This window comes from Tursiops truncatus, chromosome 8, assembly GCF_011762595.2.
Source record: "Tursiops truncatus isolate mTurTru1 chromosome 8, mTurTru1.mat.Y, whole genome shotgun sequence".
Lineage (NCBI taxonomy): Eukaryota > Metazoa > Chordata > Mammalia > Artiodactyla > Delphinidae > Tursiops > Tursiops truncatus.
In genome coordinates, this window is record NC_047041.1 from 32,547,735 (window position 1) to 32,566,453 (window position 18,719).

General features: G+C 37.3%; 1 protein-coding gene across 2 annotated transcripts in view; it reads right to left on the reverse strand.

Moving 5' to 3' along the window:
* The window catches only part of ARHGAP42 (Rho GTPase activating protein 42), a 287,206-nt gene that overhangs the window by 112,449 nt on the left and 156,038 nt on the right, over positions 1–18,719 (reverse strand). The gene's annotated exons all lie outside the window — the stretch shown is intronic.

Sequence of the window (18,719 nt, forward strand, 5' to 3'; positions counted from 1 at the left end):
TTGTCCTCTTGGCTTTAAACTTACTCCATTGAGAATTGTTTAAATCACAATGCTATTGGAGAGGAACAATGCACTTATTTTCCCAAAATACTTAATTAGTTCTTTTTGTAGAAATTTGAAAAGGATTTATATTTGGTAATTTGAAATATGTCTATATACATTTATAATTTCATTTTGGTTCCAGTCATCTTATCCAATTTAAAAATATGTTATCAATTCTTGCAGTTGCATTTATTCACGGGCAACAAAATTATAGAAATCCAATCTGAAGTTGACAATTACCGTTTTAGACAATGCGCCTTTAACTCTATTTATTAAAATTGACCCAAGTACTTATATATGATAAGTCAACAACAAAATGTGTTAAAGAAGTTAATAGAAATGTAGTTTTGGGAAAAAAAAAAAAAACAACTCTTTATGAATTGGAGTTTACAGAGCCAATTTTGAATTTAAATATACTCAGGCTCAAAAACAAAGGTTTTTTTTTGTAAGTGGAAGGTAGGACAAAAGCATTTGATATTCCAGTGAAAATAATGGGATTGATTTAAACTGATTCGATGAGAAATGGAATTTTACTCTTGCTTTGCACAAGTTTTAAGGCAACATGGCAAGTGATATATAAATAACCTAAGGAAACTGTTGACATGAAAGATTCTGTAAGATTCTATAGGGAATCAACTTGGGATAACATAACCAATATACTTAGCTCCCTAAACTTTCTGGCACCAAAAGAGACAGTGAGGCCCAATCTCTGAATTGTTTAACTTAATTTGCCTCAAAGCCCTGTCAGGCATAAGGAAAATAGCTGCTGTTTACTTTTCTTAAGCTTATATGACAGGGAGCAGCCAAAGAACCCGAGTGTTTGAGTCGATCAGAATCCACATCCCAACTCCACTACCTAATAAATTCTGCCTCATCTTTCTATGACCAAACCAGGCCATCTTTGGGTGCTGCCAGATCTAATCTGGCAACTGTTGTATGTGCCACATACTCAGTGAGGAAAGAAAAGTACTCTGAGGTAAAGTAACACCGACACTCAGGCTCATGGCCAGGGAGAACTGGCTGCGTTTGAAACTGTGATGACACCCAAATGACACACAATCCAAAAATTTCCTATTTTTCACTGTCATATGACCACCCAGTCTCTCAGTCTACTCTGGCATTTTTAAAATTCACTGCTTTTAGCAGTGAATTCTTTCTGGGGTGGGGCCTTGCAGCAGAATTCAGCTCCCTTTGTGCAATAAGAAAACTCCACATTTCTCCTGAATCCAGAAATTGCTTTATCTGATTATTAGTTCTCTGGAGGTAAGTGCCCAGAAAGGATTTGGAGATACTCTGAAATATGAACAATAAAATTCACTAAAGTCAATGGAAAAAAAAAAAAAAATTGAGAGAAGTAGGACAGGGGGACAGAATCTGAATTAAATAGCAAGCAAAATGCTTTAAATCTGTTTTGTTTCACCAATAACTTTCATTTTCATTTTTGTGGCTTCATCATCAAGTGATTCCATTTTGGCTTCTATTTAACATTTTTGTACCACTTAGCTAGCTAATACTAAATGATTACTTTCAATGTCTTTTGAGTTCATTAGGCTTATAGGATTTTTTATGAAGATGAATTTCTAGCTTTGAAATGTTAGCCTCCTAAAAATAAATACAACAGAGTGAGAGAAAGAAGCCCACACCAAAGCCTTGGATTGGATATGGGAATATTTAGAGTAAAAGGACATATGTGGCATATTTTAAACTACTACTACCCCCAACAAAAACCTTACTGCTTTTAAAACAAGTTTTAATTACGATGGTTGTTATAAATTTTGCTGAAACAATAACTTGAGCAATTTACAGTAACTAGAGAAAACCAACTGATACCAATCCCAGGTTGGTAGGTTTTACGTTATGATCAAGGGACTAAACAACTAATTACACATTATATCCTATAATGAGGATATAGTGGAAAGACCACACATAATGGTGTGACTAAATAGTACAAAGTGAATAAAATGAAAGGGAGAGTGCAGGAGTGGAAATAGCCACTAAGTTCTCATTCTAATTATGCTTAAAGTAGTATAACTCATACAATAAATTTTAAGGATGAAAACCATGCACAAATTGTTGTCATAAATGTTAAATTACTAGTATCAGAATGTTCAGTATTGTACAGACATGATAAACTACTCTGGATATTACATTCTATAAATATACTGCAATTGGAGAACCACACTCACCTCTAGGGCTATTCAGGCACCCCACAAACACCCACAGGGAGTCCTACCTTCCTTCCTGTAGACCCCAGTGACTAAGCCTGTCCCTTGCTCTGGTCTTACTAAGTATTTTTATTAACAATCTTCTTTACATGGTTTCCCAAATTCAACATCCAGCCCATTAGTCTTCAGAATTTTGCCATTAATGAGCCAACAGACATAATACATCAATACCAACATTTATACTGTGTTGCTCTGTGCCAGGCTCTGGAGGTATCAAACTGAATAAATAATCTGTCTTCCAGGCTCTCACTTGTGATATGAAGGTGGGCATGTAGGAGGATAAATTACAGCTCAGCTCTGAGGCTGTGTGCTGAGCAGGACAAGGGTTCAATGACTACTAAAGCCCACAGACTCCAGGCTAAGAGGCGATCTTGTAATTTAAACCTAAAAGATTTTTGTTTTAGATTTTTACCCTTTTTTGCCAGACGATTTTCTTACCTGTAAGCCATAATGAGGACAGAGAGGAAATGGTAAAAGTGGAAGGAGACCCGAAGTAAGCTAGAAGAGAGGAGGAAGAGGTGATTATCAACAGTAAAGAAAAGCAGGGAGGGAAAAGCTCCAGGGTACAGCCAGGGAAGGAGGAGAGAAATCAAAACCAACCAAACGTCATCAGCTCAGTCTGATAGGAATGTGACAAAGTAGAGGATGTATTGATAAATTGGGGATCTGAGGGTAGAAGATGGGAATCAGACCAAAAGGAATGATGATACCAAAGTCTGCAATCTTCTGCCCCAGGAAGAAAAAACCCACAGAGACACTGGTGAGCACTTACTATCTTCAAAAAAACCAAAAAAAAAGCAAACAACAACAAAAAAAACTCTTCTCTGAAGGAGTTTACAATTACAATCCAGACAAAGATGATAGTAGCATAAGCAAAGAAGTTCACATATGTGCAGAACTGAGTGACAGTTAAGCACAGAAGCAGAGAGAAATAATTCTTTCATAGTTCTCTCTTGGGTCATCTCTCCGAAGTCAATTAAGTACTGCAAAACCCAGGGATAATCCCCAACACAGAGAGGACCTCTTCAGAGTTGTTTTATTTATTTATTTATTTATTTATTTATTTATTTATTTATTTATTTATTTATTTATTGGCTGTGTTGTGTCTTTGTTGCTGCGCGTGGGCTTTCTCTAGTTGCGGCGAGCGGGGGCTACTCTTCGTTGCAGTGCGCGGGCTTCTCACTGCGGTGGCTTCTCTTGTTGCAGAGCACGGGCTCTAGGCGTGCGGGCTTCAGTAGCTGTGGCATGCAGGCTCAGCAGCTGTGGCACATGGGCTTAGTTGATCTGCAGCATGTGGGATCCTCCCAGACCAGGGCTCAAACCCATGTCCCCTGCATTGGCATGAGGATTCTTAACCACTGTGCCACCAGGGAAGTCCTCTCAACTAGAGATCTTGTTACAGTGAAGCTATTAATTCAACAAGTCTGGATTGGGACCAAAGATTGTGGATTTCTATTAATGTCTTAGTTTATGCTGCTGGGCAGCGGTTTGAATGACAAGAATATGGAGAACCCTTTCTCTCCTGCTACAAAATAGAACATTGACGACGGGGCAGAGAGGATAAGCCAGATTTATATAAATACAATCTAAAAGGAGACAGTTTAAAATGACGCCAAGGAAAAGCTGGAATTAGTCCATTGCTTGGAACTGAATGAATGGAAATTGACATTTATTCAGCATCAGTTTTGTACTAGGCACCTTCACACACATTAATGCTCACAAATCCTGGGAAGAACAGGCATTGCTTTTTATTATCATGAATGTTTAGGAACTGTCCTAAAGTCATCAAGTTCACATACTCCTGGCAGAGCCAGGAGTCAAACCAAGGTTTACCTGACTCAAAATCCTGTGCTTTTTCCTCTAAAACAACTGACTCTGAAAAGCCAAATTCAGGATACAACCAATCCCGAGGCAGGAATTTTAAGGAAAAGCCACACAAAGCTGCAGGCTTTGTTTTCTAAACATGAAGTCCTATGGAGTAACTAAAGGAAATGCAGTTAACAGATTCCATCCTAAAATTCTAATGTTCAGAGTAAACTTACACAAGTGTACACAGTAAAGCATAGTAAAGCCAAAAAGTAAACACAAATTTGCTTCCCAAAGGAGTCTTGTTCTTCAAGGTAAACATTAAACCCCAAATTCCCCAAAGCCTAAGTAAGGTAAACAACATAGTAGACCAGAAAATACATATAGAAAATTTATAAAGTGTCAATGTATTTGGGTTTTAATTTTCAAAGTGGAATACTGTTCTTTCAGATTTGATTTAGTCCACAGCACATCAAGAAAAACTAAACAAATACCATTTAACACTCTAATTCTAGTGGATAAAAAATACAAGAATCTGGCTTAAAGAGACAGTACATCTCACAATGAGCTCACCAGCATTACCAGCTGGGACCAGTTAAAAACATTTACCAAATAAGGCAAGTTTTTTCAATGCTTAAAATCTTTCTACAGTGAGCTCACTTCACTTCTCACTGGGTTTCTACAGTAATTGTAGAGGTCATCTCTCCAACTCAGAGCCAGTAAATCACCAGGCTCTCAATGCAAACATGGGCTGCATGGTCTCTGGAGAGCATTCGGTTTGGCTTCATTTTATTACCGACTGTCTACAGAAGAAAAAGATGCAAAATCTACTCTAAAGGCAGAACAGTAGGAAGCTGTATTAAGCAAAATCTATTCATAAAGTCAGAGGGAGTTGATTACCACAGTGAATAAAAATGGCAGACCTTACTTTAATATATTTGTCCAGTTGCAAAACATGCTTCTTGTTATCTAGTGCTGAGTCTATACAAACATATCCACAAATTTTAATAATTTTGGTTAAATGAGTCATCTACAAAATCCTACCCCCATTTTTTTTCCATTTTTAATTGACTGCTTTTGTATAGTGTAGGAACCATGCACATGGGCAAAAGAAGGTTAAATCTATGATGAAGTTTACCACATTTTTACTTAAAAAACACTGTTGGGAGGAAGGCTGTCCACCCTATTTAACAGTTCAAGTTGTGACTTCAAACCTAAACAAAAGCATGTAATTGTAAGTAGTTTTGACTTGGCCTTCTCTTAGGTATTTACATACATTCTCCTTCAGAGGTAAAAAGGACTCTTCATCTTCTTCTTGTAAATAGCTTGTGTGCCAAACACTAGCCATAAACTGAGTATATTTGGCTTCAAAGGTAAAAAATTTCCATAAAGATAAATATACTTCAAATAAAAATTCTGGTGTTTGTGTTACAAATATGACTTTTAGTCACTAATCTGCTAAAGGTCACACCCAAGTTTATCTTTTTATAAATTCTGTGGTTTTCCAACATAGGAAGCCAAATCATCAAACTTATGTTAACTCTGTGATATCAGAGAAGGTCCTGTTTTTTTGTTTTTTGTTTTTTTATTGAAGTATAGTTGATTTACAATGCTGTGTTAGTTTCAGATGTACAGCACAGTGTTTCAGTTTATATATATATATATATATATATATATATATATATTCTTTTTCAGATTACTTTCCCATATAGGTTATTACAAAATGTTGAGTATAGTTTCCTGTACTATACAGTAGGTCCTTGTTGGTTATCTATTTTATACATAGTAGTGTATAAATGTTAATCCCAAACTCCTAAGTTATCCCTCCCCATTCTTTCCCCTTTGGTTACCGTAAGTTTGTTTTCTAGGTCTGTGGGTCTATTTCTGTTTTGTAAATGAGTTCATTTGTATCACTTTTTATAGATTCCATATATAAGTGATATCATATGGTATTTGTCTTTCTCCATCTGATTTACTTCACTTAGTATGATAATCTCTAGGTCCATCCGGTTGCTACAAATGGCATTATCTCATTCTTTTTTATGGATGAATAATATTCCATTGTATATATGTACCACATCTTCTTTATCCATTCATCTGTTGATGGACATTTAGGTTGCTTGCATGTCTTGGCTATAGTAAACAGTGCTGCAATGAACATTGGGGTGTATGTAACTTTTCAAATTATGGTTTTCTCCAGAAGGTCCTGTTTGAATGAAGACCTAAGAGACTGCAGAGGTAAAAAATGGAAATATGTTTCAGGCCTTAGACCAAGAATTACAAACTGCTTTCTGCAAGGGACAAGATAATAAATATTTTATGCTTTGTGGGCCACATGGTCTCCAACACAACTATCCAACTCTGCTGTTGTAAAGTGAGAGTGCCATAGAAAACACAAATGGGCAATGCTGTGTTCTAATAAAACTTTATTTATGGGCACTAAAATCTGAATTTCACATAATATTCACTTATCACAAAATATTACCCTTCTTTTAATTTTTCAAAAGCCATTTAAAAATGTAAAACCACTTGTAGTTTGTGGGCCATACAAAAGCAGACAGTGGGCCAGATTTGGCCTAGTTTGCTAATCCTTAAACATAAAGCATAAAAATCAATATTCTCAGCTCAGGAAAGGAAACAAAGGACACTTTCCATTCTTCAGGGTGGAAAACATCATGAGGCAGAAGAGAATGGAGGCACCTGGGTCTTCACTGTGATACTTGCTCTGAACTGGTGCTGGTGCGTAAGAACTGGCAAATACACCACACAGGAGAATGGGCTCATTCCCTCCTGTGCCTCCCTTCCTTGAGGAACTTGGTAACAGCAGAATTCACAGATAGGGAGATAAGCCTCTCATACCCAAAGGGAAGAACAGAAGTAAATTTAAAAAGTAAAGATGTGGTAGACTGGAGAACTATACTGACTTAAAAGAAAAGCATTACAATAGCAGAAGCTGCTGAATCAAAGCAGAAAATGAGAAAGACAGTGCTGGAAAGAAACTGGAGGGTTAACAAAGAGGCTCCTCTGTGAACTCCATGGAAAAGACCAGGACTCCAGAGGTTTGTAATGTGCTGGAGGGTAATCAGTGGGAGTTTAGAGTCAAAGACCTCTGTGATCTTACACAGGCCTGAGGTTGTCTACTCTCGTGTCCTCCTGCTGGGCTGATTTTCCATTTACCAAGTTTTGTATGGCTGGCAGGTACACAGAAATGATTGGATCCCCTGATGGTAAAACAAAATTTATCCTGAACATTCTACTGCAGATATTGATGAATTATAGACTGGTAGCTGGTCTCTCTGATTCCAGACATTCACAATGCCCATAAACTACCTTCTTGAAATACAGATTCAAGACTCAACTGGCCACATGAGAATAGTATCATGATTAGGAACATGTGTTTTAGAGCCCAACTGCCTGGGTTCAATCCCTGCTTTGTTACATACTAGCTGTCTAATCCTAGGCAAATTAGATTACCCTCTCTGTGGCTCAGTTTACTCTTTGGTAAGAAGAGTGTGAAAATAATAGCCCCTAACTCATAGGGTTGTTGTAAAGACTAAACAAAAATTATGTATGTGAGCTGCCTAGAAAACTGTCTGACATATATGATTATCATTAACCAAAAAGACTCCTTGGTGCAGCACAAAACTCCCCATTATTCTGGCCCAGCTGGTATTTTTCACTAATTTGCTAATTAGTGAAATTTTCACTGATTTCACTAGTTAGTCTTTTTCACTAATTTCATTGCCCCATTTTTCACTAATTTGCCCACGTCTTCCATTTGCATACACACACTAAGCTCTAGCCCAATATTTATTCACACTATGGGTTCTGACATACTGGTTAATTATACAATCAATTTCATGGGTTATAACCAGCAATTGTTTTATGAAATAGATTAGAATAGAATACAATAGAAAATACCAGATTACATCACATGTAGTAATAGAAGTATATTAGCACATATACTCAGTGAATTGTGATATAAAGTGCATTTCTTAATACAGTTCATGTTTTTGCTGTCGCTGTTAAAAAAGGCCAAACACCACAGCTCTAATCACACTAGAATATATCAAGCTTCTAAGCCACATCACAAATTTTTTTATGTCACTATGACTTTTCTTTTGCCTGGGATGCTATTTTCCCTTACACTGACTGGAAAATTTCTGCCAGCCTTTAAATTGCACCTGCTGAATGCTGAAACTTCATAAAAGTCTTTGCCAGCATCCCCAGTTAAGCAGAATAAATTGTTTCTTCCACTGTGCTTATATAAGACTACAGGCATATTTCAGATAAACCACTAAACCCATTCCATCTTAATTATCTGTTTCCCTGCGGCTTCCTCTGCTATTCTGTGAACTCCATGAAGGCAAGCATCATATTTTATTTTTGCGTCCGCAAGACTGAACACCGTGCCTAGTATAAAGCAGATCAACACCATGAAGTTGAATGTTTTCATATCAGTGACTTAAGGCAAGATGACTGATGGCATGCTCATCAGATTTCTAATGACTCAGAGCTTGGAAAGGAGGATGAGGTAGTAGAGAACCTGTCAATATATTAGATGATAAAATCTACATGCCAAAAGACCTCATGACTTTGGGATGAAGTAACTGAAACATATTATGTCTCACCATCAAATCCAAAAAGTCTACCAGGCAAGCATGGAATCAAAGAGCTCTAGCTTAAGAGATGCTGAGATTTTACTTTGACCTGAATAAACAATGTGACACGAACAGTGAAAAGGTAAATAATTTCATTGGTCAATATTGATACTTTTTTAAAACGTAGTAACCAGACACTCTTTGGGGCTTCATGTTCAGTTTCCACTGCCAAATTTTTAACAAGAACACGGAGAAATTGAAGCTGTTTATAGAAAACAAGAGTTTGGTAAGTTAGAACAGTGTCATATTAAAAAAAAAAAACCCTAAACTTAACAGGGACGTTGAACAAATTCAGATGCTTTCTGACAAATACTGTCCCTGGTAACTTTGACATTTGGCACTCAGTAAATTTTTTTCTTTTTTCTTTTTGCTGAACTAGACATGAAAATGTTCTGTATTTCCAATGTAACAAAAGGTTTTAATTAATTTTTTAGGGGAAGTAGTCTGAGATTCTTCATAATTTTTAAATCTGTATACATTTCCTAAATATTTAACACACTGATTCATAGTCTTTAGAGGGTTTCTAATTACTTCAATGTGTATTATAAAGTTTTAATTCCAATTTGATATACATAAAATATAGGTGATGGCAATAGGAACAGACCAATAAAGCACCATTAAAAGTCAAGTGCTGGCATAACTCATTTGCAAAACCCCCAAAGAATAGATTACAAGGTGTAAAAATTAGTATTCTATAAAAATGATTTGGAAAATCCTTCATCTTTCATTTTCTTTCTTAGCTCACCCTGATAATAAACTCTGATATTTTTCTGTTTTTCTTTTTTTCACAACAAACAGGCAACTATTACATTATGAAATCAAATACAGGATAGCTTAGGTCACTGATGGTAGTCATTTTATCAGAGCTCCGTAGTTAACATCAAATGGTGCTTACTACAGACCGACATATTCCTGACACTTGAAAAGGACTTCTGTCTGTATCTGCAACTTGCTCTGAATTCTAAAATGTAAACATAAAATAAAATGTTTCCAGTTTTATTGAGTTCTTGTTTGAGTTTTCCACAGAAGTCAATATGAAGTTTCCTAAATGTTTCAGAATATTTCCAACCACTTAAATAGCCTCCCAACCATCTCAAGGACCACTGGGAAGGCAGTAATCATGAACAAAGAAGGTATAAGTAAAAATAGCAACATGTATAGCATGCTCAGAACCAACATATATATGGTGAAATGGATTTGAGGCATAACCTCTCAAGTAGGAAGCTCTTCTGCAGCAGGGCAGCCAGCAGATGAGGTAGAGGAAAGAAAGTATCTACAAATAAAAACACTAAGTCTCAGAACCAAGGAAACCACCTTGTTATCTGGAGAAGATACAAAGTTCACTAGGGAAATGTGCTCTGTGCAGGTGGAACTCTTGAACTCCTCACTGTTGTCTCTGTTAGAAACAAGAGACCTAGAAAATTTTCATTAGTTAGAGCTTCTCCCTCTACCAGGTTAACCCTAAGTAACTGGATTTGCTACAGATGAACCTTCATGACAAGGAAACAGGTTCTATTCTCACTGAAGAAGGCTGACCACTGAAGAATGAAAAGAATCTTAACTGTACAGTGGATTTCACTCTCCAGATCTCTGGGCATTGATTTCAACAATGATGCTCCTTAGTGAGACTCCACTGTATTTTTTAATTCCAATTTATGTATGGCACTTGTAAACTGTGTGAAAATTTTTAAAAATTATATATTTGACCTAAAAATTTAGCATAAGGATCTTCTGTAAAAATACAATTTGTGGGGAAGCTTAAAATGTTTCTTAAGTATCAGTCTTCAGGCATATTATAATTAACATAAATAACATAAGAATAATTAGGAAGGAAAATAGTGATAACCTTATTTACAATTTATTGTAATCAAATTATAAGAGCATATGTTCTTATCTGAGCAATTAGTAGTCACTTAATAAAGTTATAATAATCTACATATGTATGTAAACACAATACACATTTAATACATACTGATGTAATATATATAAATTAAATTATTCAGCAAAGTAGTTTTTGGGTTACATTCCTATCCAGAAGTCCAACTCTATGTGAGGCTCAGCTTTTCCAATGACTGTCAGGTTCTGAAATATACATAAGAACACGATACCCTCAGAATTTTCAGAGCATGTGGAGACATTGAATGGTACCACCTGTCAAGGATACAGATTACTACTGACTCACTGTCTCCAAGGAATGTGATCTGGTTTGTTTTTCTAGTGGTGGCAATGGGGTCAATTAGGGCTGATATTCGCCTCATAAGAATGCTGTAAAGGATGGTGAAAATACACAATAAACTATAAAAAAAAAAGGTTTACATTCCCATGATGGAGTCAGGTGCCAAACAACTGAATTAGGTATCAGAAGGCCTGGATTTGAGTCCCAGATAGAACACATGTGCACCTCTGGGTTGTTGGCAATGCCACTTGGCCTTTCTGGGTCTCAGAGAGTCATCTGAAGAATGACGATACTTCCAATTTTGTTAGACTATTATAAGTAATAGTGCCCCATAGACTGTATAGTGTTATTAAATTATAGGTAATGTATATCTAAGGCCCTCTTGCTTGGTAGCCCCATGAACCACTCTATCTAAATATTTAGCAATCAACTTGCATTTGTTTCTATGAAAAAAAAAATAAGGCAAACTAACCTGTATGAACAATGACCTTACTTTTACTGCAGTACGTTGAGTAATGCTGACAGAAAGGATATAATAGCAGTAATTATTATTAATTATAAAATAAGAGCAATTAACATCCTAGTACTTATGTGGAAGAAATTATGCTAAGCAATTTATATGAAATGTCAAATTATGCTATCATTAATTCTATGACGATTCTATTATGTCTCCATTTTTCTGATAGCGAAACTTTAAAAAGTATTTAATTATCCAAGTTCACATTTCCTATAAGTACTAAGTGCCAGGTTTTGATTTCAAGTTTGTATGACTCCACAGAACTGGCTGCTAAACAATTAAAAGACATTATTTTGCTCTCTAAATGAGCTAACCAGACAATTTTCGCTGAGAACAGAGAAAAGGAATTAGTATTTCTTGAGCATCAAACATGTGGTGGTGCTACGAAAGTACTCTATAGGCTTGATCTCATTTGTTTAAAATCTAACTATACTCCTTACTAGTCATGTGACCTCGGCCCATTTACTTAACTTCTCTGCACCTCATTTTATTTATCTATAAAATGAGTTTCAGCAGTTTTCTTATCTAATATGTTGGTTGTGAGGATTAAATGAGTTTACATGTAATGTGCTTAGGGCAGTACCTGGTTACCTATTATAAAGCGTAACTATTATCGTTTAAAAATGGGATCAAATAACAAAATCAGTAATTCTAAAACTCTATATAACATAATAGAGTCTACTGATAGAAGGCACAATAAAGGGATTCATAAGTAGTCTCAAAACAACTATCAAATTGTTTCTAGTTCACCCAGAGAATTCAGTACCAAATACAGTCATTGCCAGAGAATATCTGTCTAAGAGAGAGACTCAGCTCAGTGGCCATCAGCAGCATATGAAAAACCAATCCTGACCATTCTCTGTAGGACCTGTTGAAAACAGGAGGAAAGTAAGGTGATTTAAATCCATACTCTGATCCTATAAACCACTTTCTTTTTTTTTTAATTAATTTTTATTGGAGTATAGTTGATTTACAATGTTGTGTTGGTTTCTGCTGTACAGCAAAGTGAATCAGTTATACATATACATATATCCACTTTTTTTTAGATTCTTTTCCCATACAGGTCATTACAGAGTATTGAATAGAGTTCCCTGTGCTATACAGTAGGTTCTTATTAGTCATCTATTTTATATATAGTAGTGTGTATATGTCAATCCCAATCTCCCAATTTACCCCTCCCCCACTTCTCCTATGGTAACCATATGTTGGTCACTGAACTGAGTTATTCACCTAATTTAATGGATAATAAATACTTTGGACTCATGAATGAGAACAATCCAAAAGGGAATTTGCGGGCAGTCCAGTGGCCCCTGCAGTAGAAGCCCGGAGTCCTAATGACTGGATCGCCAGAGAATTCCCTTTTGGATTGTTCTCATCATGAGTCCAAAGTATTTATTATGCATTAAATTAGATGAATAACTTGCTTTAGTGGTAAACTCTTTTAAACTTGAAATAAGTACCTGTAATTCTTCTAGATTCCCTAAACCATTTGCATATTTGAGACAACAAATTAGAATGCAGCCATTTTTCACATGAAGGAAATTTTAAGGTTGTAAAAGGAATTAATTGTGATACTTAGCCACAGATTTTTTAGGTACTATACGCTAAAATTATTATTTTTTAACATGCCTTGCTGTGTAATTAACAAATGTTCAGAGGCAGAACCAAACTCTATTATGGACAGAACAAAGGGACAAGAATTATCCAGTTCTACTGTAGTTTTCAATAGAAATCAACGTAAAGAAAATCAAGTTCTATTTTTACATGACTAATATTATATCATTTATTTTTGTTTTAAAACCATGGAAGAATGTTCACATGATTTCCAGTAAGGTCTAAGTGAAAATGAAAACCAGTCTTAAAAACATTTCCCATACAAATGAAAATGTACCTTTTAACTTTAATGGGTAGTATTTCTCAAGTCTCTTATCTAATAAAACCAGCCCATGTTAACTGCATACTGTGTGCTGAGAAATTTTTTTTTTTTTTTTTAGAAGAAATATGGACTTTAATGAAGATTCTTTCCCTTTGGTGTAAGTGAGACCTGTGAAAACATCCAAACAAAAAGAAAAGAAAAAAAAAGGGAGGTGAGGATTTAGATAGTCCACGTTCCCTATCCACAAGGCCTAATGACAGAGCAGGGTTGGCTCCTCTGTCCTTTGGAGGCAGGACCCGCCTGTAGAAGGGATTCAGTAACTACAGGTTTTAAGTGTCCCCATCCCCCTACCCCCTGCCCCGTGTGAAACTAACACTCATTCAGCCAAACTTCTGCCTCCCAGCCTCTCGGTGGGAGGTCCAAGTTTCTCTAGTCCTAGCTCACATTCTTCTCTAGGCCTCTGGTCTCTCTAGTAGAAAAGATGATGCTACTGGTCCCAACTGCCTCAAAGGCCAGGGTGAGGAAAAATAAATGTAATCGATTATTAGCATTTTGTGCTCAGGAATAAGCTATGGAAAACAAATTAGGAAAGTAAATCGACAGCCCTAAAATATATGCATATAAAACAAACAACAAATGCAGTTCCAAATCTACCGATGGTATCTGGGGATTGTCTACTGCTTTAGAGTCTCAATGCCTCTGTTCCCACCTCCACAAAATCTACCTAGGATGACCCTTCAGTCATACCCCCACCACCCCAGCAGGGGGAGGCAGAGCAGAGGCTACAGGGGGAAGGGCTATACTTTGGTTCTGGAGTATAACATGCATGCAACATGGGAGAGGTGGGCTTATCAAATGTATATATGGACCCCCTGGGGTGAAGGCCCAGCCAGGAGGCACTGAGCAAGGGAGGGGTCCATCTCCCCACTGGCTGGGAGGGGGCTCCGAGGCAATCTCTAAGGGTTGCATATCCCCAGGGAGAGGGAACAGCTGCCAAGCACCCCCATCCTTGACTTCAGGGGCCCAAGAACTCTTTGCATAAAATATCTTCAGACCTAGCAGATGGTCAAAGGCACAAAGTTTAAACGCTGGGAGGGAGGGTTGTTGAGAGGGGTCTGTGGGGTACCCTGAGCCCAGGGGTAGACTAAAGGTGTGATTCATCCCCCCTTCCCTGGAAGGGTGATTGCTCCATTGGGCCTATCACCACAGGACATTTTCCATTACAAGGAGGCATACTGCCCAGGCCTGTGCTGGGGAATTTTTAAATCAAGACAGATACATTAAATAGGTTTGATTCAAAGTGGGCAAGTTTGGGCTTATTTACAACATTTTTATCATTAAGATATTTCACACTAAAACATTTGTTTGCTAAAAGTAAAGAAAAAAATATTTCACAAAAGAGTATTCTAAAGAGCAGCATGGAGTAGTCAAAAGACTGCTGGTCTGAAGAGCTGAGCTCTGGTCCTCCTTCTGGGGACTGGGGACTGAGCACCCCCAGCCAGCCGCTCAGTCCGTTTATATGTGGAAAATGAGCCACTGGTCACCCAGATTTCTCCCTAATGTATTTGTTTTTGACTAGGAACTCAGATATGAAGTTCTACCAATATTTTGGCATCAGCCAGTTTATGCAGGAACACGTGTGGAAGCTGCAGATATGACGTACAATTCATTCTCTCTGAGGGCAAGGAGGACGCTTCCAATACAATGAAATATAGCTGTTAATATATACAAAAAAGTGTGATAACAAGTTATAACTCATCTTGCTCTATAATAATGCTTCTCTAGGCATACTCATATTGTGGAAATTCTAGCTGGCATTATTCATTCGGAATACCTATGTTCCACTCATTTCTAGCATTTAAGTCAACAGTGTATGAGGAGATGAATTAAAGAAACCAAACATTCACTTCTATGTCTGACACATGTAATAGGTCAGGCCTGCAATACAATTTCATTCTGCATACACCCTCAGACTAAGAATCTTTAAATAAATACATTCTTGACAAGTGTTTATGGATAATTCTTCTAATCTTTAGCTATTCACAAAGCAGGACCCATCTCTTCCGTCCTTCAGTTCAACAACCCCATCATTAATCTTTTCTAATGCCTCTCACAGATGCAGTGTTTTTTTCCCACAACTGTAACTCGCTCAGGGCCTTGCTTTCCACAGCAAAGTATCAGGTGTCTCAAAGCTCAAGTGTGTCTCAAAAACACACTTTAACAAAGGAAATGTTTGCCATCCATGGACTTTATCCACTTCGGTTAAATAGAATCATCTGCATGTGAGGAGAGGGCCACTCTGACTCAGTTGTTTTCCACTAGGTCCAAGCTGAGGAGGTCCTGACTGCAGTGGACCTTAAATGACACTCTTGCCTTCTAGCTGACTCATCAGCCTGAACACACTTGTGGGAAACCTCCACTGTCAAGACTGTGAAAAGTGTAAGAGTGTCATTTGTAGAATTAACTTTATTTACCAAGTAAGAAAATACCTAAGCAAAACAGGAAGTAAAGCGATAGAAAAAAAATCAACGTTTTCAAGATTTTTATTCCTACCAAGATGTTTCTGCAATAACAGAAAAAAAGAAAATTGACCTATACAAATATTGCAGAAGAGAATGCCTACTTTCCATTCACTTTACTAAACAAGGATCACTTAGCAGCTGAGAAACAATATAGTACTAAGAGCCATCAGGCAAATAAAATACACAGAATCACCACCACCAAGAGGCCCAGTACAACCATATTTATGCTCAAGATTTCATCTGAATTAATTCAACTACAAGTTCAACCTCCCAACGAGTAGGAAAGGTCATAGAACACTGTTGTGTGTCCAGCTGACCTGTCCAGCAATTGAGATACTTAAAAAACAAAATAAAATGGGTGTAATTGCTCATGCTACTGCAACTGTAGCTAACCTAAACCTGCAAATAAGAATCTATACACATATGAAATTTACTATTTTAAATGGGCCAAAAAGTTGGAATATTCTGTGCTAGAGAAAGAATTCTTCACAAAGGTTTTTAACTTCATAAAAATATCACTGATGGGGCTTCCCTGGTGGCGCAGTGTTTGAGAGTCCGCCTGCCGATGCAGGGGACGTGGGTTTGTGACCCGGTCTGGGAGGATCCCACATGCCACGGAGTGGCTGGGCCCGTGAGCCATGGCTGCTGAGCCTGCGCGTCCCTCCGCAATGGGAGAGGCCGCAACAGTGAGAGGCCCGCGTACCGCAAAAAAAAAAAAAAAAAAAAAAAAAAAATCCTCAAAAAAAATATCACTGATGACGTGAAATATGGTGGTAAATCGAGGCTTTGAAGGAAAATGGCTTGATTTCAGATCCATAGGCTGATTTCCCAGCTCTATGAAATGGTGCATGCAGGTGACCTCATCATTTTCCTCACTGTAAAGCAGATGTAACACCTGTACTCACCACTAAGGTTGCTTGTGAGGACTTAATCAGGTCACAAATGTAATAGCTCAGTGAAATCTATCCTACAGTATAGATCTCAAGAAAGATCAGCTATTATTATTCTTGAAAAGACTTCTTGCTCTGAGACACCACATTCTTGTATTTTCTTCCTTCTTCTGCTTCTTCCTTCTCAGCCTCCTTATCTGTCTTTCTTTTTTTCCAAACATCAAATGTTGAGAGTTCTCAGATTATATAGAATTTAGGTCCTCTTCTCAATCTACTCTTTCCCAGGGGGATCTAATCTATCTCCATGATTTTAATTATCACCTAGAGGACAATTCCCAAACATATTTCTAATTCAGATCTGAACATACACCTGCTAACTCACCATGTCCATTTGGATGACTCAGAGAAACCTCAAATTCATTCATGGCAAACCATCTTTGCCATCCTAACATAAATGTTCCCTATCTCAGTATGTGGCTCCAAAAAACACCCAATTTTACAACACAGAACCCTGGGAGTCATCACTGAAATGTGCTGTTGCTCACTTCCCAGTATGTAACCCATTTCCTACCCTTTCCATTTTACCTCTGAAATACATCCCGTTGTCTCCACAGCCAGTGTTCCCTTCTGAATCCAAGATAACTGTCCTTTAACTCCCAAGCATGGTTTCCCTCAAGCAGTCCTGCTTCCTCCAATCCATGCATGGCATGCAACTAGAGTGATATTTTAAAATATCAAAATATTTCATAATATTTTGATCAAATATAATCACTCTACCTACAACTTTTCTTTATCGTGAGTAAGAGTAAAATAGAATAACGAGTAAATACAAAGGCATGCACACGTCCTCCATCCCCACGGTCCTCTTCTGGAGTGTAAAGAAGGTTCCTCCCTTGCTGCCCCTGTATCCCCATTTCTAGCTATTTCTTTCTCATCATTTAGTTCTCTGCTTAACCAATACTTCCACCAGAAGGCATTGCTTGGTTCTCTGGACAAGGTCAGTTCCATTAATTATACTCTCACAAAGCACCCTGCACTTCTGTATCACAATCCTCAGTGCATTTGTAAATACACAAAAGATAATAAATGACACAAGTGTGGGGATCTTGTCTGTCTTGTTTACAATTGTATCCCTTAATCTTATCAAACACCATACTTTGCCACAAGTGGGCCAACCAAGATATTGATAAATGTTTGCTGAATTAACACAGAAATGGTTCTGGTTTAGTTCTTGACTTGATAATGGCTAATAATTGGTGGAGAAATGCACATAAAACTCTGATTCAAGGCAGACTGTGATAGCTTTTTACAGGAAATAACCATAAGGACTACTTGATTCTGTAAGAAAAAAAAAATCAGTCCTGGAAGGGGAACAGATATATGAGGAAAGACCCACATAAAGGAAGGCTTCTTTCTGGTGCTGGAATATAAGGGACCATGGAGAGCTAGCAAGACTTCAACAAGTTAAGGGTAAGAAATATTCCAAGGAGGGGAAAAGTTTGGGCAAAGACATTAGTAGAGCCAGGATATATACAGGAACTAGTGAACAGACAGTTGTACCAGATGAGGGAGGTACACTGAAACGTAGAAAGTGGCCACACTGTGAAAAAATTTCATTATTGAGATTAAACTGTCTCTCTCAGAGACAACCACTGAAGGTTTCATCATTGAAGAACAACTGTTAAACATGGCAAAAATTTGTTAACAGATTAGGGTGGGGACATAGAGACCAACCAGTAGGCTATTTCAATATTTCAGACAGAAGGGAGGAGAATAGAGGAGAAATATTCCTGCAGGAGAATGAAAGCACTGCTCAAAGAGGGAAGAGGTATGTCATTGACTAATTAGAAAATCAAATCAGAGAAAGGACAGGGGAAGTATGACAGATGACGGGTTCTATCTTGGAAACCCAAATTTTATGTCCTTACATGATGTTGAGAAGGTAGTTAAACATGGATCTAAGAAAGAGGATGCAAGTAAATTTCAGAAATTATTAGGCTCAGG